Source organism: Cornus florida, unplaced genomic scaffold (assembly GCF_030987335.1).
Source record: "Cornus florida cultivar Cherokee Brave unplaced genomic scaffold, ASM3098733v1 CherokeeBrave_3.0.0_Hap2_Chr01, whole genome shotgun sequence".
NCBI lineage: Eukaryota > Viridiplantae > Streptophyta > Magnoliopsida > Cornales > Cornaceae > Cornus > Cornus florida.
This window is the reverse complement of record NW_026775571.1, coordinates 65,118,073-65,144,240: the sequence shown is the minus strand read 5'-3', so window position 1 is coordinate 65,144,240 and position 26,168 is coordinate 65,118,073. Positions and strand designations below refer to the sequence as shown.

The following is a 26,168-nucleotide window of genomic DNA, read 5'->3' as shown; positions in this document are numbered from 1 at the left end:
CACCATTGTGAGGGTGTCTTTGTCAACTTTATCAAAATTGAGGGGGTGACATTGTCTAAAAATATGCGAACTTGTATATGTTTGACCTTACCCCAAACCTCAAGGGGTATTATTGTACTTTATCCTAAAATCTAATCAACTTGAAAGAAGAAATAAATAAAAAAGAAAAAGAAAAATAATTACTTTTAAGGGTTAAAATCATAAAACTACCGTATACTTTTTCAAAATCGTGCATAAAACCCTAGTAGAATTAAAAAAACAAAAAAAAATTCGATATGAACTAACAAAATTTATTAGGTTACCCGAAATTCGTGACCAACCTATTAATGGGTTGTAAAATGTCAAATTTGACATTACTATTTAATATTAAATTAAAGGCTATATTTTTTATTTTAAAATTATAAAAATACCCCTATCATTTTCCCGACTCAACCCGAATGGGCAAAAGCCGAACACAGAAATATAAAAAGCACTTTGAAAGTCAAAATTGATTTAATAGCTTTTAATTAATATTTTTGTAAGCAGTTTGGGTATTTTTGTAATCTTAAAATAATAATTATAACTTTAAATTTAATATTTAATAGTAAGGATAAATTCGACATTTCAAAGCCTATTTAACGGGTTGGTCACGAGTTTGAGAATAACTTGATAAGTTTTGATAGTTCAGAATTTTTTTAATTTTACTATAAGTTTTATGGATGATCATTTTGAAAGTAAGGGAGTTTTTTTTTATAATTTTAACCCTACTTTTAATCATGTTTATTATGTCACTGCTTCATAAGAGTTGAGTTGAGTATCGAATTGTGATATCCCATTGATAAGAAGAAGAGAGAAAAGAGAAAAGAGTCTGTCTTCACTTTAAATTATGTGTGAAACATTGCTAAAAATATGGATGTTGATTGCTATATGTCCTCACTAATATAGAAGAGACTAAAAAAACAATGCTTAAATTTCCTACAAATTCTAGATGGGAAGTTACAAAGCTGCGTTCTTGTGATGATGAGCGAGGCCACTGGTGAGGTCTTGAAGCGGTGACATTTCATTATCGAGAAAGATAGCAAGGTCTTTGAGACAAGGGTGACTCAATATAATTTAAAGTCTTGAAAAAAAACAATGTAGTCTTTTAATATTTAATAAATTGATATCAAATAATAGTTAATAATGTTTATTTAAAAACACCTTTCTTACTTTTTGAGATGCAAAGTTTTTATGGATTCTTGTATTCAAGTTTTTTTTAAATATATATTTTTAAAGATAATATAGCCAATACATTTATATTCTTTCTTGTAACATAAATGATAATAGATATAATTTTATCAACTTTAATTTTAAAAAAATTCTTTTTGCTGCTGCAATCGTTACATGTATTATCAATAATATTTTATAAGTCATGCATATATTTGTAAAAGAATCTAATCTTTTTACGTAATTTAACATTTGAACTATGGTGTTTGTTTTCATTAGTAAAATTTATTTTAGAATTTTTAATTCTAAAAATTATGTGATGTAATCAGATGGTGTTTTTCGTATAAAAAAAAAAAAAAAAAAAAAGTCCAAGAGATTTGTTTACTTTTTGGGCATGCTTCATTTGTATGGATGGCAAATTCTCCATATTTGCCGGGGCCTCGCCCCACCCCGCCCCGTTTATAACAGGGATGGGGATCCTTTTAGTTAAATTAGGATGGAGATGGGACCAATTTATGAATCCCCGTCGGGGCCGGGGGCAGGGATGGGGTAAACCCGTCCCGCCCCACCCCGATTAAGTGTGAAGTTAGTAATATACCCTTACATATAATAATTTATTACTAAATTAGATTTATTATATATATAAAAAGAAGATAAAATATGTTTTTTTTAATAAAAAAAATTATGAGGCCGGGGCTAGGGCGGGGATGGGGATAAGGTGGCGGGGGCAGGAGCAGGTATGGGGATTCTGACAAAATTTTAAGCGGGGATGGGGGTGGGGATGTGGAATGAAAAATGCATCGGGGATGGGGATGGGGAATGGAATCGCCGTCCCACCCCGCCCCGTTGCCATCCCTATTCATTTGCTCTCTCTTCTTCGGAGCTTAGTTTTAGTTTTTTTAATTTGAATATTTTTAGAGAGTTTAGTTGAGTTTTTTTAATATGAATATGTTTGGCTCTCGTGATAATATTACTTAAATTTTTTTAAAAAAAATTTCGTTCCGAACTTAAATACCCTTCATAAATGAATAAAATAGAAAATTTTCTTTCTAATTTTTTTTTGTTAGATCACGTGTAGAGCACGTGATCACGGGTGCAATATCCATTTGAAAGTTGACAATTGATACTTGAAGAGTGATAAACTCATTCGGAGAGTTGGACCACCCCATCAATTAGGCAGTAGTTGAGGGGTGAAGATGAAGTTTCAGTTAGAGGACGTGACGGTGTACTTTCGTACGATAACATATACCCAGAACAATACTCGTACATGGTGGAACTGAAACGAGCCCTAGATGCCAAAGGTCATTGTCTTCTCGAGTTACCCAATGCCACAGGCAAGACCATCGCTCTCCTCTCTCTCATCACCAGTTACTCACTCTCCAAACCCTCCAACCCACCCCCCAAGCTTCTATACTGCACTCGCATCGTCACCGACATGGAGAAAACCCTAGCCGAACTCCGACTCCTCCACCAGTACTACCAACTCAACCACCCCTCCTCCGCTCGCTTCCTCGCCCTCGGCCTCTCCTCCCGCAAGAACCTCTGCATCAATCCCTCCGTCCCCTCCGCCGCCGACGTGAATCGCGACTCCGTCGATGCCGGTTGCCGCGAGCTCACCGCCAGTTGGGTTCGGGCCCTTGCAATTGAGGACCCTAATGTTCCGACGTGCTCCTTCTTTGACGACTATGAAAAAAGCCGCCTCCGATGCGGTCTTGCCCCCTGGGTTCTACTCATTGCAGGTTTCCAATCTTTTCAAATTTTCCGAATTTGTAGCCAAAAAAAAAAACTTCAATTATTATATATTTTTCATATGTTATTATTATTATTCTGTAAAAGTATGAACAAGAATGCATATTACCTGTTTTTTTGAGTTTATTTTTTATTTATTTATTTATTTTTTGCAATTTATATTGGGTTAATTCTTCCTTTTTTTTTTTTTTTTAAGCTAAATTTGGTTCGTGGTATCTTCTTCATATGCTTTGTTTCTGGTAATCAAAACCTCTTTACATTTATCTAGTGTATCGAATTGCTTAAGAGGCGTCTTGAATTATTCTGAAAATTGTAATTCTTACTTATAATTCAAATTGACCTCTTACTTATAAAAAAAAAAAAAAAAATTCAAATTGGCCTTCTCGGAAAATTATTAAATCCCATAATATTGCCTATCCAAAATATTCTTGAATCACAATTTGTCCCAACTCTTGTAGGATTTGAGGGCGTTTGGGAAGGAAAAAGGGTGGTGCCCATACTTTTTAGCGAGGCATATGATGCAGTTTGCAAATGTGGTTGTTTTTAGTTACCAATACTTGCTTGATCCTAAGGTTGCCGGGATTATATCAAAGGAAATGCAGAGAGAGTCAGTTGTGGTGTTTGATGAGGCACATAATATTGACAATGTGTGTATCGAAGCTCTTAGCGTCAGTGTCAGGATGCAAACCCTTGAAGGGGCGACAAGAAATCTCAATAAGATGGCTCAGGAGAATGAAAGGTATATACATTTTTGTTCTAAAACTACTGCCTTTTTTTTTGGGATAAGTAATTGATCTAATATAGCATCTGTTTGTTAAAGTTAATTTGGGTTGTTTATCTTCTGAAACTTTTTGATTCTCAGTGGATTAATTTGTGCGCTTGTCTCAATGTTTTCACAACATGGCAAGTGTGTTTTTAAAATTAGACGGGCTTTGCTCAGTTTGTTTTAGCTATATTGAAGTAGGGCAGTTTTAGTAGGTTTTATATTATTTTTATTTTTATTTTTATTTTTTAATTTTAGGGAGTTTAATTTTAGGTTTTTAATCTCCTTTTAACATTAGTTTCTTTATATTTTTAGTTTACTTAAGTAATTTGTTTCCCTTTTGTTTTTAGTTTCCTTCTAGTGTTAGGTTTTTATTCATTATAAATATATGTAATGGAGAGAGCAGAATCATTCAAACTTTTTTATCAATAATATTTCATAATTCTTTATAAATTTTTCTTTTATTTTGTAGATTCAAAACACCTTACTTTGTGGACTTTGTGAACAAATCTATCGCTTCCGCTACTTCAGTTGGTATCAGAGCCTTGATTTACCCGGGGCTGATGACGATTGATCGTTTTGGTAATAACCACTCTCGCGACGTTGATCGGGAGTGCAGGCCCTTTCGGCAGCCATTGATGTTCGAGAACAACAGTTGGATCGGATGGAGCGTATGACACTGAAAATTCAACATAGACTCGCTGAACTTGGGATTGGTGGCAACCAGGATCATGAAGTAGTTCGAGTTCGCGCTGATGATGTTTCTCGCGACTAACCGAATATAATTAACGTTCATGTATCTTCGCATAGGCCTATGCGAAGTATTCTAATGTCAATAATTACAAGAAGAAGAACAATGAGAATTTCGTAGAAGCAATTAGTGATTCTCAAAAAATTGATTGCAAGAAAAAAATTATTGCTTCACCTCTTGTAATTGAAGATGATAAAGTTAAGAAATTCAACTTAGCCAAAAAAGAGATTGGATGTGAACAAAATTTTATTGTTGCACTTGTTATAGTTGAAGACAGTTTGACAGAGAGAGGCATGGAAGACATAACAAATGGTTTGATGGGGTCAGAGATAAATCAAGTCGAAGAAGATCAAACCAAGTTGACTATCTAAGACGACGTGGAAGAGTTTAAACTTCAAGTTAGTGAGGTAAATCGTGAAATTTCATTGGTTCTAGATGAGAGAAAATAATTTGATTTTACTGAAGCTTTTACTTATGGCGTCATAGTGGTCCTTGTTAATAATTCAAAATCAAGTGCTTGGGTTTCTCCTAAGATGAAGTGCACCTGCATTCATAATCCATCACAGGAGACTAGGATTAGCTTTGTTCAGTTATATCTTAGTATGCCAATAATGACAAAGTTAGATGATGACAAAGGTTGGTATTTCACTACCAATGGGAGTGAAAAAATTTTAATGGCTGAGGAGAAGATGAGCATCAATCAAGTCTTTGTGTTTAAAAAGAGGCAGCCAAACAAACCAGCGTATATGACAAAAGGGGTCTCTTATGGTGAAGGATATTGTGAGGTTACAAAAGTTTATTATTATGGAGATATCATTCCTCGGGTTTTGCTTTGTGCACTTGGACCAACGAAGCAATTTTATGAAAGATTAAGAGCAGGTCCTCGGTGGTATAAAATTTTGTTTATATTAATATATGATTAGTCGCAAGGAAACTTGTGGACAAGTTTTTTTGAAGTGGAGGAGACTGATGTAGGATAGTTTTAGAAGGTTTTATATTATTATTATTATTATTATTATTTTAATTTTAGTTTTTTAATTTCCTTTTAATTTTAGGTAGTTTAATTTTAGGTTTTTAATTTCCTTTTAACATTAGTTTCTTTATATTTTTAGTTTACTCAAGTAATTTGTTTCCTTTTTGTTTTTAGTTTCCTTCTAGAAAGTTGAATTATTCTGCTCTCTCTATTCCATATATTTATAATGAAAGAAAACCTAATACTAGAAGGAAACTAAAAACAAAAAGGAAACAAATTAGTTAAGTAAACTAAAAATATAAAAAAACTAATGTTAAAAGGAAATAAAAAACCTAAAATTTAAAAAGAATTAAAAAAATACATATATAAAACCTACTAAAACTGACATGCGTCAGTCTCCCCCACTTCAAAAAAATTCGTCCTCGAGTTTCCTTCCAACTAATCATATATTAATATAAACAAAATTTTATACCACCGAGGAGCTGCTCTAATCTTTCATAAAATTGCTTCGTTGGTCCAAGTGCACAAAGCAAAATCAAAGGAATGATATCTCCACAATAATAAACTTCCGTTGCCTCACAATATCCTTCAACATAAGAAACTACTTCTGTCATGTGCGCTGGTTTGTTTGGCTGCCTCATTTTAAACATAAAGACCTGATTGATGCTCATCTTCTCCTTAGCCATTAAAACCTTTTCACTCCCATTGGTAATGAAATACCAACCTTTGTCATCATCTAACTTTGTCACTATTGGCATACTAAGATATAACTGAACAAAGTAATCCTAGTCTCCTGTGATGGATGATGAACGCTGGTGCACGCCCTTTCGGGAGAAACCCAAGCACTTGATTTTGAATTATTAACAGGGACCACTATGACGCCATCAGTAAAAGCTTCACTAAAATCAAATTATTTTCTCTCACCTGGAACCAATGGAATTTCACTATTTACCTCACTAACTTGAAGCTTAAACTCTTTCACGTTGTCTTGGATAATCAACTTGGTTTGATCTTCTTCGACTTGATTTGTCTCTAGCCCATCAAACCATTAATTATGTCTTCCACGCCTCTCTCTGTCAAACTTTCTTCAACTATAACAGGTGTAACGATAAAATTTTGTTCACATCCAATCTCTTTTTTGGCTAAGTTGAATTTCTTAACCAGGTAATCTGCGCGCGTCTTTTGAAGGAAGATATTAAGATATGGAACAACGAGGTCTTCGGGAATCTTGAATGGAGGAAGAATTTGGTCTTTTTTGAGATTGCTGATATTTATTGGATGGAGGGTCAGGGCAACCTGGTGGAGTCCTCGAGGGTTAGGAGGGTGGAATGTCAAGTGGAGTTTGCTGAGATTGCTATCATGGAGGAGATTTCGTGGAGGCAAAAATCTAGCGCTTTGTGGCTTAAGGAGGGCGACAATAACACGAAGTTCTTCCATAGACTTGCCAATACTCACAGAAGGGGCAATCATATTGGGAGAATTCAAGTGGAAGGGGAGTTGTTCTGAAGGGAGGAGGAGGTTTGCAAGGGTATTGCTGAGTTCTATTCGAAGTTGTTCACAAAATCTGCTGGGTAGAGATTGCTTGGAGGACTTCAGTTTGACTCTATTTCTAGTGAGGAGTGTTATGGTCTGGAGGACCCTTTTTCTGAAGAGGAGGTCTTGGCTGCTTTAAAGAGTTGTGAAGGGGATAAAGCCCCAGGTCCAGATGGGTTCTCCATGAGATTCCTTTTGGAGAACTAGGAGGTGGTTAGAGGGGAGGTGTTGGGCACATTTCATGCTTTCCATGCTCAGGGCTCTTTTGAGAAGAGCTTGAATGCCACTTTTATCGCTCTCATTCCGAAGGGAGGGGGGGGGGGGGGGGGGGGGGTGTTCGGGATTTTCGCCCTATTAGTTTGGTGGGGTGTATTTACAAGTTGATTGCCAAGGTCTTTGTTTCTAGGTTGAGGAAAGTCTTGGATGGGGTCATTTCTGACTCTCAGAATGCTTCGGTTGGAGGCCGTCAAATTTTGAATTCAGTTCTTATTGCTAGCGAATGTGTGGACTCCAGATTGCGCAGTGGGGTTCCGGGTGTTCTGTGTAAATTGGACATTGAGAAGGTGTATGACTATGTGAGTTGGAGCTTCCTTCTCTACTTGATGGAGATGATGGGGGTTTGGAGTGAGATGGAGAAAATGGATTCAATTTTGTATTTCCAGTGCTCGTTTCTCTATTCTTGTGAATAGAGCTCCGACGGTGTTCTTCGGTAGTTTGAGGGGCTTGAGACAGGGGGATCCACTTTCACCTTTCTTTTTCCTCTTTGTGATGGAGGCCCTTAGTAGACTAATGAGCAGGGCTGTTGAGTTGGGTTTTCTGAGAGGCTTTAGGGTGGGCAGCGAGTTAGGGGTGTTGCCAGTTAGTTGGAGATCTCCCACTTGATGTTTGCGGATGATACTTTAGTGTTTTGTGATGCGAATGTGTCCTAGTTAAGATATCTGAGATTAGGGCTGCAACTTGGGCGGGTTGGACATTAACTCGGGCTCAGCCCAACATACAAATCTTCAGTCCAAGCCCAGCCCAAGCCCAGGTATAATTTCGCCTAGTGAGCCCAAGCCCAGCCCATACTTAATTTTTAAAACACGGGCTAAACTTGGGTTCTTTATTCGGGTTATATTTTCGGGTTTTCTTGGACTTTTAAATCGGGCTCTCTCAATTTTATTAGTGCTTGGAGTTGGAGTAGTTGTATGAGTTTCAAGTTTCAACCTCATCTTGTTCAAGTAGTGCATCATCTTCTCCAACAACATCAAGATGACAACTCCAGAAGCTGATGATGATGATAAAGTTGCAGTACCACAAGGCCTTGAATCTGTGTGATGTGTGTTCATGATGACGCTTCCAATAAAATACGAAACATACAAAGTTAACAAAACATTCAAAACATACAGAACGTACAGGCCTTGAATACAAAACATACAAGTCCAACATTAATAATAAATAAATACAAAGTTAACAAAATAATAAGCCACATTCCAACAAAATATAAAATTCATAACCAATATTAGCATTTCGGGCGGGTTCGGGTTGGGCTTTGGGCTTCATAACATATCTACCCGAGCCCGGCCCGAATTGAATTCTGGCTCAATAAACTCAGCCCAGGCCCAGGCCCAGAGCAAAAAATCATTGTCCAAACCCATAAAAATGTGGATTGGGCTCGGGTAAATTCGGGTTGGGCCCGTCCGAGTTGCAGCCCTATCTGAGATGCGTTTTGATTTGGTTCCAAGCTGTCTCCGGGCTTAAGGTGAATGTCGAAAAGAGCATTTTGGTTCCGGTTGGGGAGGTCCCTGAGATCGCGATGTTTGTAAATATACTTGGATGTTGTATTGGCTCCTTTCCCATCTCTTATTTAGGTTTGCCCCTGGGAGCACCTTCGAGGTGTGTGGGGAGTTGGGATCCGGTTGTGGATAGATACGAGAGGAGACTGGCGGGTTGGAAGAAGTAGTACCTTTCCAAGGATGGATGGGTTACCCTGATAAAGAACACCCTTTCAAGCCTTCCCATTTATTTTATCTCTCTATTTCAGATTCTCTCTTCTGTGGCTGAGAGGATTGAGAGATTGCAACGAAATTTTCTGTGGGGGGGAAGGGGGGAGGAGTTCAAGTTTCATCTGGTTCGCTGGGAGTAAGTGTGCAGGCCGATTTGGAGTGGAGGTTTGGGGTTTAGAAGATTGATGCCTTTCAAGAAGGCTCTCCTTGGGAAATGGTTGTGAAGGTTTAGGGTGGAGAGGCATTGGCTTTGGAGGAGGGTTGTAGCGAGTAGATATGGGGAGAGTAGAGGAGGGTGGAGCTCTCTTGAGGTGCGTGGTCCAGGGGGTGTGGGGGTTTGGAAATTCATTCGGAAGGAGTGAGATAAGTTTTCCAAACATATTAGATTTCGACTCAGGGATGGTAGGAGGATCAGTTTGTGGGAGGATGTTTGGTGTGGGGATCGTTCTCTTGCTCTCAATTTCCCATGGCTCTTCAGGATTGCTACGTATAGGCAGGCCATAGTGGTCAACTGTTATTATCTTGATAGCGGGAGATTGTCTTGGGATGTTCGTTTCAGGAGGCACTTCAGGACTGGGAAATTGAGGATGCCGCTGGTTTTTTGGAGGAGTTGTATCGCTAGGAGATTATGTTTGGAGATTCTGATAGTTGGATTTGGGCCTTTGACTCTTAGGGTCGTTTCAATGTTCGGTCCTTCTTCAGGTGTCTCACGGACGAGCCTGGAGGTCCTTTCCCATGGAAGACTGTTCGGCGTTCCAAGGCTCCCCTCAAGGTGGCTTTTTTTGCTTGCTTGGACCTCTGTCTTGGGAAAGATTTTAACTCAGGATAATTTGGGGAGAAGGAATCAGGTGGTGGTCAATTGTTGTTACATATGTCTACGTGATGAGGAGACAGTGGATCACCTTCTTTTACATTGTACCATGGCCAGGGACTGTTGGGATTTGATGCTTGGTTTGTTTGGGATTCACTTGGTTATGCCTAGAACCTCTAGAGGGTTGATTGAGGCTTAGAGGGATTGTACAGTGGGGGCACATATTCAGGATGCTTGGAGGGCAACGCCTCTATGTGTGTGGTGGTGTATTTGGCTCGAGAGGAATAGGAGATATTTCGAAAGAAGGAGATGCCCATATCTATGCTTAAACTCTCTATTCTTTCCACTCTATTTTGTTGGGCTTCAGGGAGAAATTATAGATCTTTAGAGGAGATTGTTGAATTTTTGGCCTCTTTGAAGGCTTAGAGGCCCTTTTTGGCCTTGTGTATTTCTCTTGGGCTTCGCTCCCCTTTTGAGCGCTTTTATACAATTTTACTTATAAAAAAAAAAAAAAAAAATATAATTACAAGAGGTGAAGCAATAATTTTTTTATCGCAATCAATCTTTTGAGATTCACTAATTGCTTCTACAAAATTCTCGTTATTCTTCTTCTTGTAATTATTGACATTAGAATACTTCGGTTGGCCGTGAGGAACATCATCGGCGCGAACTCGGTAGGGTGTTTTGAATCCACAAGATAAGAAATAAATTCATAAAGAATTCTGAAATATTATTGATAAAAAAGTTGAATGATTCTGTTATCTCCATTACATATATTTATAATGAAAGAAAACCTAATATTAGAAAGAAACTAAAAACAAAAAGGAAACAAATTACTTAAGTAAACTAAAAATATAAACAAACTAATGTTAAAAGGAAATTAAAAACCTAAAATTAACTCCTTAAAATTAAAAAATTATAATAATAAAAAAATATAAAACCTACTAAAACTGTCCTACATCATATATACAACTTAAGAATGGAACCTACAATAAAATTGAGGCTTGCAACTTTTACCTTTGATGATCCCAGTCACTCAGCTGGTTAATTTCCACTTGAAATGCTGTTCAGGACCAAGAGTAACTAGTAGAAGGATTATACTACTCTCTCTCTCTCTCTTCCCCACCCCCCCTTCTCTTGACTGAAGTTCAATACATATTTTACTTCATTTGAAATGGTAGGAAGGTTCAAGGCCACCAATGCAGGTAAACTGCAGGCTGAATACAACAGGCTTGTTGAGGGTTTGGCACAGGGAGGAAACCTACCTTGTATGTGGGATTCTCATGCACAGATAATTTGCTAATATTATTTTTTAATATATATATATTGATATATATATCTCCTCATTTGTCGTGAATTCTACACTCTCCTTTGCAGCGACGGACACCTGGCTCTCAAATCCTGCCTTACCTGATGATATTCTAAACGAACCAGTGCCTGGTAATATACGCAGGGTGGAGCATTTCCTTGCTACTTTGTGCAGATTAGTCCAGTATCTTAAAGGGCGTCTTCAAACTGAGAATTTTGAAAAAGAGGGACCTGTTGCCTTTCTTGCTTCCCTAAACAGAGATGTTGTAATTGACCAGAAAATGTTGAAATCTTTTTACGATCGCCTGCACTCTCTCATGTTAACCCTGGAGATCACAAACACGGATGATTTTTTACATATCCAAACAATTTGTGACTTTGCAACTCTGGTGGGAACATACACTCGGGGGTTCTCAATTAGAATTGAACCATATGATGAGAGAATGCCAAATATTCCAGATCTTGTATTGCAGGTTTGCTTATGTTTGAATTTTTCTGTTTTATTTCCATAAAATAAGTGAGACATTGGTAGATTTACAAATGGAATAGCATCATGGCTGGTCTGACACCATAGATTATCAATCACATCAATTAGTCATAGTTTTTCTATAATCAGAATCATGTGTTCTCGAGACAAATCTGCATCGGTTCCAATATATTTATATTATCCAAATTAACAAGACTAGTTTTTTTATGTTTCAATGATTTTACTTTTGATGTTTTTCTTTTTGATGTTTTTCTTTGTATAGAGTCACTTGAACGTCATGCCATGGCGCTGTCCATCTCTTTTGTTTTCTGCATTAACACCAAAGTTGCGTGGGAGTCTCCAATTAATAGATCTGATCTTATAATATGCAATGTGGATGCTCTAATTATCATTTTGTCTTTTATCCTATTCAACCAATATATTTTATGAACATTTATTTCTTTTCATGTTTATATCCCAGCTTAGTTGTCACGACGCTTGCCTTGCCATAAAGCCAGTGTTTGAAAGGTTCCAGTCAGTTGTGATTACTTCTGGAACTCTAAGCCCAATTGAACTCTACCCTCGTCTTCTTAATTTCAATCCAGTAGTTAGTTGAAGCTTTACGATGTCTTTAACAAGGGATTGCATATGCCCAATGGTCCTCACTCGTGGGAGGTAGTAATTCAACTTGTATCTGTTTCTTTGTTTATATGATATTTTGGATAATTTAAAATTCCTATTACTGTGATTTTTGTTATTAATTATTTGGTTAAGAGATATTTATTCCATTAGGTCATTTAATTTGTTATTGTGTTACTGTATTGAGTATCGTTTTGGCTTCTTCTTCCAGTGATCAACTCCTGGTTTGTACAAAACATGATTTCAGAATTGACGAAGGGGTGGTAAGAAATTATGGGAGGTTTTTGCTGGAGATGGTATCTGTTGTTCCAGATGGGATCGTGTGTTTCTTTGTTAGTTACTCAGACATGGATTTACTTGTCCATAGGTGGAATGAATTGGATATTTTGAAGGTGAGAATATATTGTTTATCATATTGTAGAAATTATCTGTAGAAATTCTTCTCTTCTTTTTTTCTTCTTACCCATCAAGGTTCCTTACTTCATCTTTATGATGCTCTTTCTTAAAGCAACTTGGTGGAAATTTGTACAATTTATGTTTATGTATAGGAAAGACGTCCTTGAGATTTTGGTAAATGATAAAAAATCATGTAAATATTCCCCATTGACAATTCTACAGAATATCGTCATTTTTTGTTTTCTCTTGTTCAGTTTGCTTAATTTTGAACTGTTGATAACCATTCTACAGTTTGCTTATTTAAATCAGATCTATCGTTCATGCTTTCTTGCACTCACTTTGCTTGAGAATTATTTTGTTTGTTAAAAATCTTTGCTGCAGGAAATAATGCAACATAAGCTTGTATTCATTGAGAGTCAGGATGCGGTGGAGACCACATTGGCTTTGGACAACTACCGGAAGGCTTGTGATTGTGGGAGAGGTGCAGTCTTTTTCTCAGTTGCCAGGTAGCTCTTCTCCGATCTTAGACAATTCAAATTCAACAGTTTATATATATATATATATATATATATATATATATATGTTCCCTTCATAAAGATCATTGAAATTGCGATATCAATTCCACTGAATTTTTTTAAAATTTAAACTGGAAAGGGGAGTATTTCAAGTGATTTTGGCAAAACAAAGTTTGTTTCTTTTCTTGAATTTTTATTTTTTTATTTCTATTATTTGGTGGTAGGAAAGTTGACAAAGTTGTTTTGGTCAGTGAGAATTTTTAACTCTGAGTTCGACAGCTCTACCTCTTTTAATAATATTATGAAGAGAGAACAAGTTTGATATTCATGAACATTAATATGATAGCTTCATTCTAGAAAGGAGAATCTTCCAAGAAGTTGTAGTGTGTTACTGTAGCAAATCAAGCCTTCAAGACCAAATTTTTTCAGCCATTGAACACTGTTATTATAATTTTTATTATGCAAATTCTATAAATTATTAGACTCAGACTATCTACTCTTAACATCTGAACAATTTGCTTTTCTTTCAAATAACATCTGCATGCTTTTAACTTTTGTGAATCTTTATTAAAGAAAGCAGTATATAATGTCAATTTGAAACAAAAAAGTTTAATTGTGTCGTAGATACTGGTACAGGTAGACTATCTCAATCATCTAAATAAAAAAACTTGATGGAAAGTAAGTAGATAGATATGGCGTATAATGATATATATAGTAGTGAGGTAGTATCAGGACAAAAATAAATCCAGAATCATCTGGAGGAAACTGCTAAAGAGTGATAAATGTACAATTTATTTGGTGAGATGATTGACAACTTAATTTCCTTATTCTTTCAGGGGGAAGGTTGCAGAAGGTATAGATTTTGATAGACATTATGGCAGACTTGTTATCATGTTTGGTGTTCCTTTTCAGTACACATTAAGCAGCAGGTGATTTGTTCTTAAATTGGTGGATATAATTTTATTGTTTCTAATCAAAATTGTGAAATTATGCTTTTTATGCTTGAAATGGTCTTACATTTGTAAAATTTTGCAGAATATTGAAAGCGAGGTTGGAGTATTTACAGGAGAATTTCCAAATAAAGGGTTCAGACTTTCTTACTTTCGATGCTTTGGTATTTCTCAACTGCTTTTGTGGCATTTGAAGAATTTTGCATTTGTTTGTTCATATGATTATTATGATAATATTTTTCTTAACTATGAGCCTCAGTAAAGGTACTATATTGAAGCAGAGACAAGCTGCTCAATGTGTGGGACGAGTAATCCATTCAAAGGCAGATTACGGGATGATGATTTTTGCTGACAAAAGGTATGTTTTCGCTTATTAAATTTCATCAAAGTTTCTTTAATTTATCATATTCAAATGCAATGGTGAGTCTTGCTTTTAAGTTACAAACTAAGTAAGTTGGCCCGTAATTGAATTATTATTATTAATTTTTTGACAAATAAAATGTATTAGAAAGCTTTCAAAAGGGAAACACATCCCAAGAGATATACAAGAAACCAAACAAAAACCCTATGGACCCAAAGAACCCAGAAAGTCCACAATCTCATCTAAAAATATACAATTTCTCCCCATCACCCAACTAAAAAGAGAACTAATAATAACAAATTTCAGTGTCCCAATGGAGGTTTCCTCCCCATCAAAAGATATTTTGTTTCACTCTTTCCAGATGCTTCACCAAACACAAAAGGTGGTCAACCTCCAACAGACAAGGCCCCCACCCTTTGGCCCCTCCAAATGTCAATCAATTCCCTTGAAGACCGAGGCATAACCCAATGGATGCCAAAAAAACCAAAAATAAGGCTCCAGCAATCATAAGCCGTAGAACAATGCAAGAGAAGGCGATCTATAGACTCTCCATCATTCTTACACATACAACACCAGTTGACTGTGATCTGTCTTTTCTTTCTCAAATTGTCTAGAGTCAGAATCTTGCCTAAAGCCGCAGTCCAAACAAAAAATGCCACCCCGAGAGGAGCCTTCGAACGCCAAACCGTCTTTTGCGGGAAACTAGAGCCATGAAAATCGACGAGGCAAAGGAATAAAGAACGGACATGAAACCTCCCTTGAGGAGAAGACATCCAAACCAAGGAGTCAAACCCTCTTCCATCTAAATCCTGTCTATACAAAAGATCCAAAAGGCCAAGGACATCCTTAAGTTCCCAATCCTGGAAAGAACGCCGAAAACGCACATCCCACGTAAGCCTTCCGCTATCAAGCCGTTAACAGTCCGCTACCATAGCATGTCTATCCGCAGCAATCCTAAAAAGTCTTGGAAACAACCGAGACAATGGGTAATCCCCACACCAATAATCCTCCTAGAACTGAACATCCCTGCCCTCCCGAACTTTGAACCTAACATGCTTAGACATCTCGTCCCCAACCCTTGTGAATAAATTTCCACCCTCCCACACCAGTAATCTAACCGGCTTGGATGACCATCCCTCTCTTTCCTCCCTAAAGCGACACGTTATAACCCTCCTCCATAAGCGATGTCTCTCACTACCAAATCTCTATATCCACTTCCTAATAAGCGCCCTATTAAAGGGGATCATCCTCCTAAGACCAAGACCGCCCATTTGAAACGCCCTGTAAACATGTTCCCGCCTAACAAGATGATACTTGAACTTCTCACCCCTTCCACCTGAAAGAAAATTCTGTTGGAGATTTTCTAGTCTATCAGCAACAATGCACAGGATCTGAAAGAGGGATAGGAAGTATGTTGGGAGACTAGACAAGGTGCTCTTTATCAGAGTGACCTTCCCACCCTTCGAAAGATATTGCTTCTTCCATCTGGCCAATCTATTCTTGAACCGCTGAATCACTGAATCCCAAACATCCGCCCTCCTGGCCGAAGCACCCAAAGGCAAACCCAGATAAGTAATCGAAAAGGAACTCATCCCACATCCTAGAACTGCCGCAAGCGAAGTCACCTCTTGAACCTCCCCTACAGGGACAAGCACACTTTTAGCTGCGTTAACTTTCAACTCCGTACACAACCCCACTCCATCCACATGAATCTTCCCAATGTGATTGCCCCTTCTATGGGCATTGGCAAGTCTATGAAAGAACTTTGTATTACGGTCTCCTTCCTTAAGCCAAAGAGCTCGGGATTTTTGGCGCCACGAAATCTCCTCCATAACAGCAATCTTTGCAATTTCCGCCTGATAACTTGCTCTCCTATCCCGCTGGGAGTCAATGATACCACCCCCCTCTTCCAACCGATCAATCCCTATGATCTCAGCAAAAGCCCTGTTCTTTTTCCACTCCAAGTTCCCAAAGACCTCCTTATTCCATCTTTCAAGCTCTGTCTTAAGAAAACGAAGCTTCCTAGCCAAAATGAAGCTCCGAGTACCCACCACTGAGGCTTCCTCCCACCAACCCTTCACCTTTCCTCCAAAATCATCCGATCTCAGCCACATGTTCTCAAATCTGAAAGGAGTGCACCGAGGCCTCAAACCTCTATAATCCAAAACCAACGGAATATGATTAGAGTCACCCTAGCCAAAGCAGCTTGAGCCACATCTGGGAACTTCTCCTCCCACTCACCAGAGATCAAGAATCTATCCAAGCATGAGAAAGTGGGCGAGTCCCTCCCGCTGGACCACGTAAAAGTAGTGCCTTCTAAAGGAAGATCAATAAGATGATGCCCATCAATGAACTTCGAAAACTGAAACATAGCCGAAGACATCTACCACCTGTAGACCTCTCAGAAGGCGACCTAACCACGTTGAAGTCCCCGGCAACACACCAAGGAAGAGACCACGTCTCTTTCACAGCATCAAGCTCTTCCCACGTCACACCTCTCTCATTATCCTCCACCGGCCCATAAACACCCGACAATGCCCATTTAAAGCCATCCTCCTCCATCACAAAGGCACATGAGATGGAGAATCTCCCTCTCCACACCTCCACCCTTGCCATCTATCTCCTATCCCACATTATAAGAATACCTCCAGAGGCCCCTGTAGCGTCCAACACCTCCCATTCAACAAACCTACTGCCCAAAGACTCTTAACCGCCCTATCCGTCATCACATCAATCTTCGTTTCTTGCAAACAAACCACACGAGCTTCCCATTTTCTCACTGCCAACTTCATAACCTTCCTCTTGTCCGGGTCATTGAGGCCCCGGACGTTCCACGAAATAAGTCGTAGCTTCATGAGGAAACAGTATCTAGCACCCCTCCATCACCCACCCTCCCCCACCCTACCCCTCTCCAACATCCCTCTATCGTTAGTATCATAATTAACTTCAGAGAAAAGATTTCTCAACTCCCTCTCCACTTTCTAAAGGGGGGCATTCCTCTTTTTACGACCCCCCTTACTAGACTTCTTCATCTCCCCTCCACCGTTGCGTGAAGGATTGCCAATGCGTGGTTCCGATTACCATTGAAGGAAACCCCCAACTGTTCACTAACAACATCAATATGATCATTCACCCACTCCTTTCCTTCATTAACACAATCCTGTCTAACACCATAAGTCACCACACTCTCCGGTCTTACCACAGTCAAGGGCTCAACCATCCCTAAATTTGGATGTCCCTCCTCAGCCCACCCTGTTTATCCTTCTACACCTCTCCTACCCCATCCTCCATCTCCTCCTCCTCCCCCATACACAAGATCCAATCAACAACACTGTCCTCCCCACCTTCCAATCCGTCAACCAGAGTATCCGTACCAACAGCATGATCGATAGGTAGAGTTCTGTGTTTCATCAATTTCTGTACCAACAGAGCAGCTGCGTCATCACTAAGGGTAAAAGTAAAACGAGGTCCTCCCCAACATAAACTACTGTCCCTTCGGAAGCGCTAGTCAAAAGGTCTATCTGTGACCTCCCCATTCTGTCTCCATCGAGCATAGAATCACCCAAATCATCAACCTTGCCCGTAATAGGCTCGGAAATCTAACCCAGCTCCTCCCCAACCGAAGAAGGCTGAAGCGATGAAGAGAATTCAGAAAGAAACCCATCATTCCCCAAGAAATCCAAATCAGAACAACAATCCACACTGGCCATCCCATCCCATCCCTTTCTAACAGCCCAACAAACCTGAATCCATTCGAATCCGAGTCAACCACCTCATCCTCAGACCCCACCTCTACCACAGGTGAAAGCAACCAAGACTTCACTGAAAACCCATCCCCCACTCAACACCCTGTAAGGAGTAGAAGATGAAGAAGGAGCAGAAAGAGAGCTCCGAGAGTGGGAAGCAGGATACATACCATGTTGGAGGTCTCTGTCCTTGCGAGCCACCTATATCTATTTTTGCTTCTTAGTCCATCTTTTGCCAGGGTGTTTTATCGTAAATGAATTCGTTTGATAATCCAGCTTATCCGATGAATCACAATTCTCTAAAACATCACTGCAACTTCCGGTGATCAACGGACCAAATCTGTTCCCAGATATCAACTTTTTGCAGCACTCACCGTGACAGAATCTCTGAGTCTTCAACCCATCTCCCTGAAAGGACTCACCCACCTTTGCCCAGCAGTCTTTCTCCACCTGAGACCATTGTTTAGCCACTGGCTTTGTCGTTGAAGGACCTTTGAACTGCGTAGGAAATGGACCTGTGGACTGGGCCTGCTGAATGTAGATGGACTCCTTAGCAACCAGTGGGCTGGACTGGTTCCCTTAAAAGAGACAAGAAGTCCCTTATTCGGGCCCTAAGTCACCACCCTATATCCCCTCTAAACTTACCTAATCTGGGCGCAGGCTTAAAAATAAGGTAGCCCAGTCGACGATTTTGACCCAAGTGAGTTGGGCTTGGCCTGATGCGGCCCAGCTGAAGAGGATGACCCAACAGACTTGGGCTTGGACTGAGACCCAACTGTAACATTTAGTCCCTGATGCCCATAGTGTGGCCCAAATCCAGGCCCATCCTTATCAGACTTCAAATGTCCCACACGCTCACATGCATAATCACGTGCGTCCACAGCTGTCTTGCACTGACAACGGGAGGGCCATGAACACCAACCACGTGTATCACCCCTAGATTTGCTCACGCCACTCTCCTTTGGCGCGTGCATCCCCTTACGTCCCTATCATTGGGAAAGACCACCGTGGCAATCCATAATTTGCTCCTCCGGCAAAGCATAAAGACCACCTTTAGGCCATCGTACCGCTCGAGCCTTTTTATTCGAAATCACTTGGGGTCTCCTCCTATTACTCACATCGAAAGAATTCAAAGTCGGCACAAGAGAAGGGCAGATCTCTTCTGTCAACGGAAGTCTGAAAGCCCACCGCCTGTCTTCCACGGTGATAAACTCCGGGATCTCACGTCCCTCAAGCACAGTGATGACGATTGTCTCTGTATCACTCAATTTGTAAGCCTCAACATCCCAAAACCCTCCACTGAGGTCACCAACGGCAACAAACAGCTTCTGACACCAAAGATGCAAAAGAAGACCATACAGAATAACACGCCGGTTCAAGGTCTTGATACTCAACCCAGAACACCCGACTGAATAGCACCACAAATCAATAAACAACTGTGCATCGCCCCAGACTTTCTTACCCCTCTTCAAAACCTTCTGAGCTTCCAAAACTGATGGGAATCTGAACAAAAGCAACCCAGCAGCCAGAGCAGAAACCCTAACGCCACACGAAATTTTCCATGTCTTCGAAGTCCCCCTTTCAATATTATACATAGATCCCACGTCTTTGTCAAATCGTCCAACGAGGCAAGACTTGAGCATGGCATCATGACTATCAGTGTTGTGGTTATCCACCCTAAGAACATGCATGCCCTATCTTTGTAAAATCACATTCCACATCCCCTTTTATATCCAACCGAGGATGCCTTGCAACCTCAAGAAACGACACTCCATGACCATCCAGAGAACCCATAGACTAACACAAGCGAGAAGAGAAGAAGATAAAATACGATAACAGAGGATTTCACCGGAATGTATGATTTCGGTGACTGGAAGGAGCAGTCGGCTCAGACTGCATCTCTATTGGAGTTGGAACTCTTTATTGAATTATTAGAAGTTCAAGATTTTCAATTTATGTTAGTGGAGTAGATTCAGGCCTAAGGTTCGATCCCTCTTGAGTGCAAAGAATTCCTTAGGGGCCACGCCCGCAGTTGAATGCCCGAGCTTTATTCAATCTGTGTGAAGGGGGCGCTTTGCATGGTGTCCTCGGGATATGGTTGGGCAAAAGCCCTAGATACCCCGGTTACCTAAAAAATAAATTACAGGCTAATGGAAAGTTGTAAAATTAGTAATTGAGCACTAAATAATTGTCATTATTTTCCAGGAACAACATATTAGCAAGGTCAATGAAAAAAAAAAAAAAACACATACAAAACCATACAAATAATTGTTATAAGAAGCTGCTTAGTATTGGTATACATGTGCATACATATAGGAAGGAAGAAGCTTAAGGTTGTAAGAGATTAGAGTTTAGCAAGGTGGTTCTTTTATTTACACTTTTATGACTTTTATGTTCTGTAGCCAAACTAGACACTCTGTTCATTTGGCATTAACACTTTTAACTTGCCAATTTGAGACAATTATGCTGCTTTTATTCTATATGACGATTGACATGTAGTCTCTGGATGGATAATATATGCAGGTACAGTGGTCATGACAAACGCTCTAAATTGCCTGGATGGATACTGCCATATTTACATGATTCACACCTGAATTTGAGTACCGACATGGCTGTGCATATAGCACTGAGAGGTGTGATCTTATTACCATTTCAGTCTGTTCATTCATTTTACATAGTATGCCTACAATTATTTGTTAGATACACATAAAGAACAAATAGAGGAATATATTTGGGATATCTCTTGCAACTGATTCAACTATGATCTGCAATGATTAATAATGAACTACTAGGAGATGGTTCTTTCTGGCAATTTTTGTGGATTTTTCTGATTTTTCACTAAAACGACAGAGGTTTTAGTGATGTTGGTTGATTCCAAATGCAGAACTAGTGAATAGTTTTTGAACACTTTTTGTGTGCAGTTTTTACGGAAGATGGCTCAACCATATGACAAGACTGGCGATATGAAAACCCTATTGTCACAAGAAGACTTGGAGAAGATGGGCAATGGCAATGTTGATGAAATGATGTTTTAAGAATTGACTCGTCACGGTTGGTGGTTGATTTGGGTTGACTAATGCTTTCCTATTGTCTGTTTGGTTGGAGGGATAGAAAAATGAATGAAAGGGAGGAGGTGGAAGGAAGAATGAAACATTTCTAAGTAAGGAAAGTGTATCCTTACTTTTAGTTTGATTGGATGGAATGGATAATTGAAATGATGCACGATTTATTTATTTATTTATTTTTGTTAAAGGAAGAAAGTGAGAGTTTTTATATTGATTTTACCAAGATAACCTCATTCGACCAAGAAATTCAGCCAATTGGAATGAAATTTGAGGAAGACAATGAGATGGGTGTCGACTATTATGCTAATTTGTAACATAGACAGGCAAAGAAAAAACGTATATATATATATATATATATATATATATATATATATATATATATATATATGTTGCAGGCTTATAATATTAATATTTAATTATATATATATATTTTTCTTTAAGGTAAGCAATATAATTTTATATGAGTGTTTTTTGTTTTTGTTTTTTTTTTTTTTGTTTTTAATAAAGTTGGGTTATTCTCAAATTAGAGATTTGTCCTTATTTGTACAAATTGAAAAATGTAGGGGTTTTTCGAACGAACAAGTTTGTTTGTTTGTTTGTTTTTTTTTGCACTTTAGCCTTATATAAAATTATAAAATTTGAATATCTATTCCAAACTATGCAACAAACTTTTGGAAGATTAAAAATAGAAATTACATATATATTGGTTATTCTTCTTTCTCTGCCCCCTTCCTCCCTCTCTTTCTCTAGATTCCTGCATCGATAAATTTTTTCAAAATATTTCCCGCATAAAACACAAGAAAGTTTACTTTATCGCACAAAACTGTCACTTTATTTTCAAATTTCCTATTATGCCAAGTTGTTTCTTCATTTTTTTTTTTTTTTTTTTTTTTTTTTTTCACATAACAGTGGTTATTAAATTCAGACTTAGAAAATATTCTAACAACTATTATATTTTGGGACACATAATTTGATTATATCCAATAGGTCGTTACCTAAAATTTTTATAAATAAATTAAGAATTGAATGGTAGAATATTAAATAATATAACTTTTAATTTTTATCAATATTTCAATAGAATTATGAGAAGAGATTAATTTGAGTCATCATATTATTTATATGACATAACAATTTCATATGGATAGAAATCAATACAATATTTATTTTTTACTATCTATACAACTTTGAACTGAATAGAGTTTTATACTATGTGATTTTTGCAAAGAAAAATTTGCATAGAAGTGGTTCATATTCACAAAAAATGTGAAAGGAAACTGATAAATTATGCAATAACCATAAAATTATTATGCATGAATTATAAAATATGTTACTTTTGCATGACAATTTTTATCCTTGCCATTTAATGTTTCTTCAAGGGGCTTTAACATATATATATAATAATACAATAAAATATGAGTATGTTATCATAAATGAACTATATTCTAAATATAAATATAAATAATTATTATTGAAAACACAAAATAAAAAAATCTGGCAACTAAAATGCAATCCTCTTTAGTTTTTCTAATTTAAATATGAATATAAATAATAATAATAATAATTATTATTAATCCATTATTTTATGATAAAACATGAGTATGTTATGATAAATGAATTATATTCTACATATAAATATAAATAATTATTACTTAAAACAGAAAATAAAAAGAATCTGACAACTAAAATGCAGTCCTTCTTAGTTTGTCTAACTTAAATATGAATATAAATAATAATAATAATAATTATTAATCCATTATTTTACTATTTAATTGCTAAAAATTAATATAAATATTTGGGTATAAAGATGATTCATCCAACACAAAATTAATTTATTTTTTAATATTTGAAATCATGAGGGTAGTTTTGGTAAGTAAATCATTTTCTTTTCCCTTTCATCCTATCCAAACTAATAAAATAATATTTTCCCACAACTTTATTGAAAATTTTTCTTGCTAACCAAATACATGCAGGAAATTTGATTTTCCTTTCTTTCACTTCACTTTCTTTCACTTTCACTTTCCATCATAAATTTCCGTCTAACCAAACGGACCCTTGGGGACTTGCATTTTATTTATTTATTTATTTTTGCCCTATTTTACAGGTAACTTTTCCGACTTTAATTTGAAACTATTATTATATAAAAGTGACGAAGAGCTACTTTTATGGATCAAGCGAGGTGAATACTTGCTTCCTAGGTCATCTTTTCTGGTCCAGGTAGGAACTGTAGAGAAATCGTATTTATACGAGGAGGTATAGACAGAAGGCTTTTTGGGTTCAGCTTTTTCTTCGTCTGTTTTTTGGCCAGAGGCAGAAACTTCTTCTGCGGGGAGAAGGTCTTCAGTAGGAAAATCGCCGTAGAAAGATTCGTCAAGAATAGTGTCTGATTGACGTTTCTTAGCTTTAGATCTTTTAGATCAGGTGCTATGCTTTGGGTCTTCTTCGATGGGTGAATCTGAAGAGGAAGTAGGTATAGGATCTGCTTCGATGGTTTCATCAAGTTCTTCAGATGAGTTTGACTTAACAGAAAAGACATATATGTGCCCGTCTTCTGATGTGTTGTCTTCGTCGGAATCGCTGCTACTTTCACTTGGTGTGTATCCAAATTGAGTCAAGAGAGCTTCATTTTGGAGAGAGATCTCTCGGATGCACACCAAGTGAAAAAAAAAAAATTGGTATCAGTTTGATAAACTTCAACGTATCAAAAAAGAATATTGAGCAATAACATTATACCATTTTAAACGACATCCATCTAAACAATTCTTTTTGTTTATAAGGAAATCTTTCACTGCTTGGTTATCAGTGCGAATAATAAAATCTTCTGCTGCTAAATAAATATGAAAACGTTTAATTGCCAATTTTATTGCTAGAAGTTCTTTTTCATAAATAATATAATTCTGTTCATTAGGTTTGAATTTCCCAGAATTTAGCCACAAATTAATTCTTCTTGTTGAAGTTTCTTTGTGATTGGAGCTTTACGAGCTCGAATCATTGGATAGGATGGAGTATCGTCAATCCATTTGTCTTTAGGAATGGCTTTTAAAACACATCCCCAACAGAGCTCGGAGGCATCTGTTTCAAGAATAAGTTTATCTCCATTTTGAGGAAAATAAACTTCAGGAATATGGACTAAATCAGCTTTGATTTGTTTGATAATGGTGGTATCACTATCAGTCCAGTCAAAAATGACATTTTTCTGTAGCTTCTTTATTAAAGGAAGCTCTTTTTGCTCTTTTTGAGATAAGCCTTTAATAAAAGTGCGACCATAATTTAAGATTCCTAAAAAACTTTGGAGTTGCTTTTTATCTTGAATAGTGTCAGGAAAATCACTGATCTTAATTATAATATGATCCTGTAGCTTTATACCGGTGTGGGTTAAAACTAGACCAAGAAAATCAATAGATTCTTGTTCAACATCTATCTTGGTTGGAGATAAAATGATTCCATGAGTTTTCAGTTTGTCTGAAAGACATAGAAGATGTTTTCGATGTCCTTCTCTGTTTTTAGAGAAAACTAAAATATCATCAATATAAACAACAACAAAATCTTTAAGGTCATTAAAGATAGAATCCATCCATCGTTGATAGATTTGTGGTGCTGTATTCAGGCCAGAAGGCATAACGGTCCATTGATATTGTCCTCGTGGAGTACTAAAGGCCATTAAGGGTTTGGATTTCTTTCGCAGTTTTATCTGCCAAAATCCTGATTTACAGTCAAACTTGCTAAAGATTTTAGATCCGCGAGTTTGATTAATAAGAACATCTTTGCGAGGGATGAAATAACCATCAAAAATTAAATGTTCGTTAAGCCGTTTATAGTTGATTACCATGCGGGCTTTACCTCGTTTGATCTCACTATGGTTTCGAACCATAAACGCAGGGCTGCTATGTGGGCTGCGTGTTTTCTCGATGAGTTTCTTCTCAAGGAGATCTTGAAGCTGTGCGTCAAATTCATCAATATCTTTGCGAAGATAGATCATTGGTTTGACCCGAATAATAACATCATCTTTGAGTTTTAAGCTGCAAAAACGAGGACTTCTTTTCCACAAGGTAAGTGGATTATTCGAGAAATTTTGGCGTAATAGAGCATATAACCAATGAGTATCGGTTAAAACTAATAAGTCGTTATCTCTTTTTGGTGGAGAGAATTTTTCATTACAAACAGAGGCTAAATTCTCTTAAATTTGGATTTCAACAACTTTTTGGTCTTTGAGAGTTAAAGAAATAGTTTTTTCTTTTAACTGCAAAGAAAGATAACTATAGATAAAGTTACATCCTAAAATGAAATCACCATGCATGTATGGGAAGCAAAGAATTTTTGGGATAATGAATTTTTTGTCATTAAGCCAAATAGCAACGTCTTTTGCTTTAAACTGGATGACATTCATGGGGGCTTCAGCATCAATGCCTTGAACACCGATGGGGTGTTTCATTTGCAGCCATTTTTCAGCTGGTATGGCATTATATCGGCAACAACTGGTAGTTGCGCTAGTATCGATTAAAACACAAAGGCTATATGGTTTATATCCTTTGAAGTTGAATATACCATTGACATAAGTATACTTGCGCTTTTTCCCTTGAGAAGGAGCGATTAAGATTTCATCATTGCCAGTGTGGAAATGAAATTTTTTTGCAGAGTTCATGGAATGATTTGAACCAGGCAAAAAGGGAGCATTACCGCTGGGATCAACAGGGGCTTTTCCTTTTTCAATCCAAGTAAACCGTCTTCAAGGAGGTGCGTCGATTGATGATCGAGGGGGAAGGATTCTTTCCCATCCAGGGTTTCTTTCTGAAACTGAGTGGTGTAGCTGAGGCGGTTTCTCTTTATTCGTAACATAGAGATTCGAGCCTGAGGCATGAATAGTGGCTACAGTAGGTTCTGTAATGCGTAACTTGGGTTCAGAATTGTTGTTATCAAATAACCAAGTTCGGGGAATTTCAAGATCGGTCCAATTGAGAAGTTTGGGCTCAATTAT

The 26,168-nt window shown here is 37.6% G+C and overlaps 1 pseudogene; it reads left to right on the top strand.

The window, feature by feature from the left end:
* The first annotated feature begins 2,345 nt into the window (after window positions 1–2,345).
* On the top strand, window positions 2,346–21,383 carry LOC132299075 (general transcription and DNA repair factor IIH helicase subunit XPD-like; annotated as a pseudogene).
* The last annotated feature ends 4,785 nt before the right edge of the window (window positions 21,384–26,168 follow it).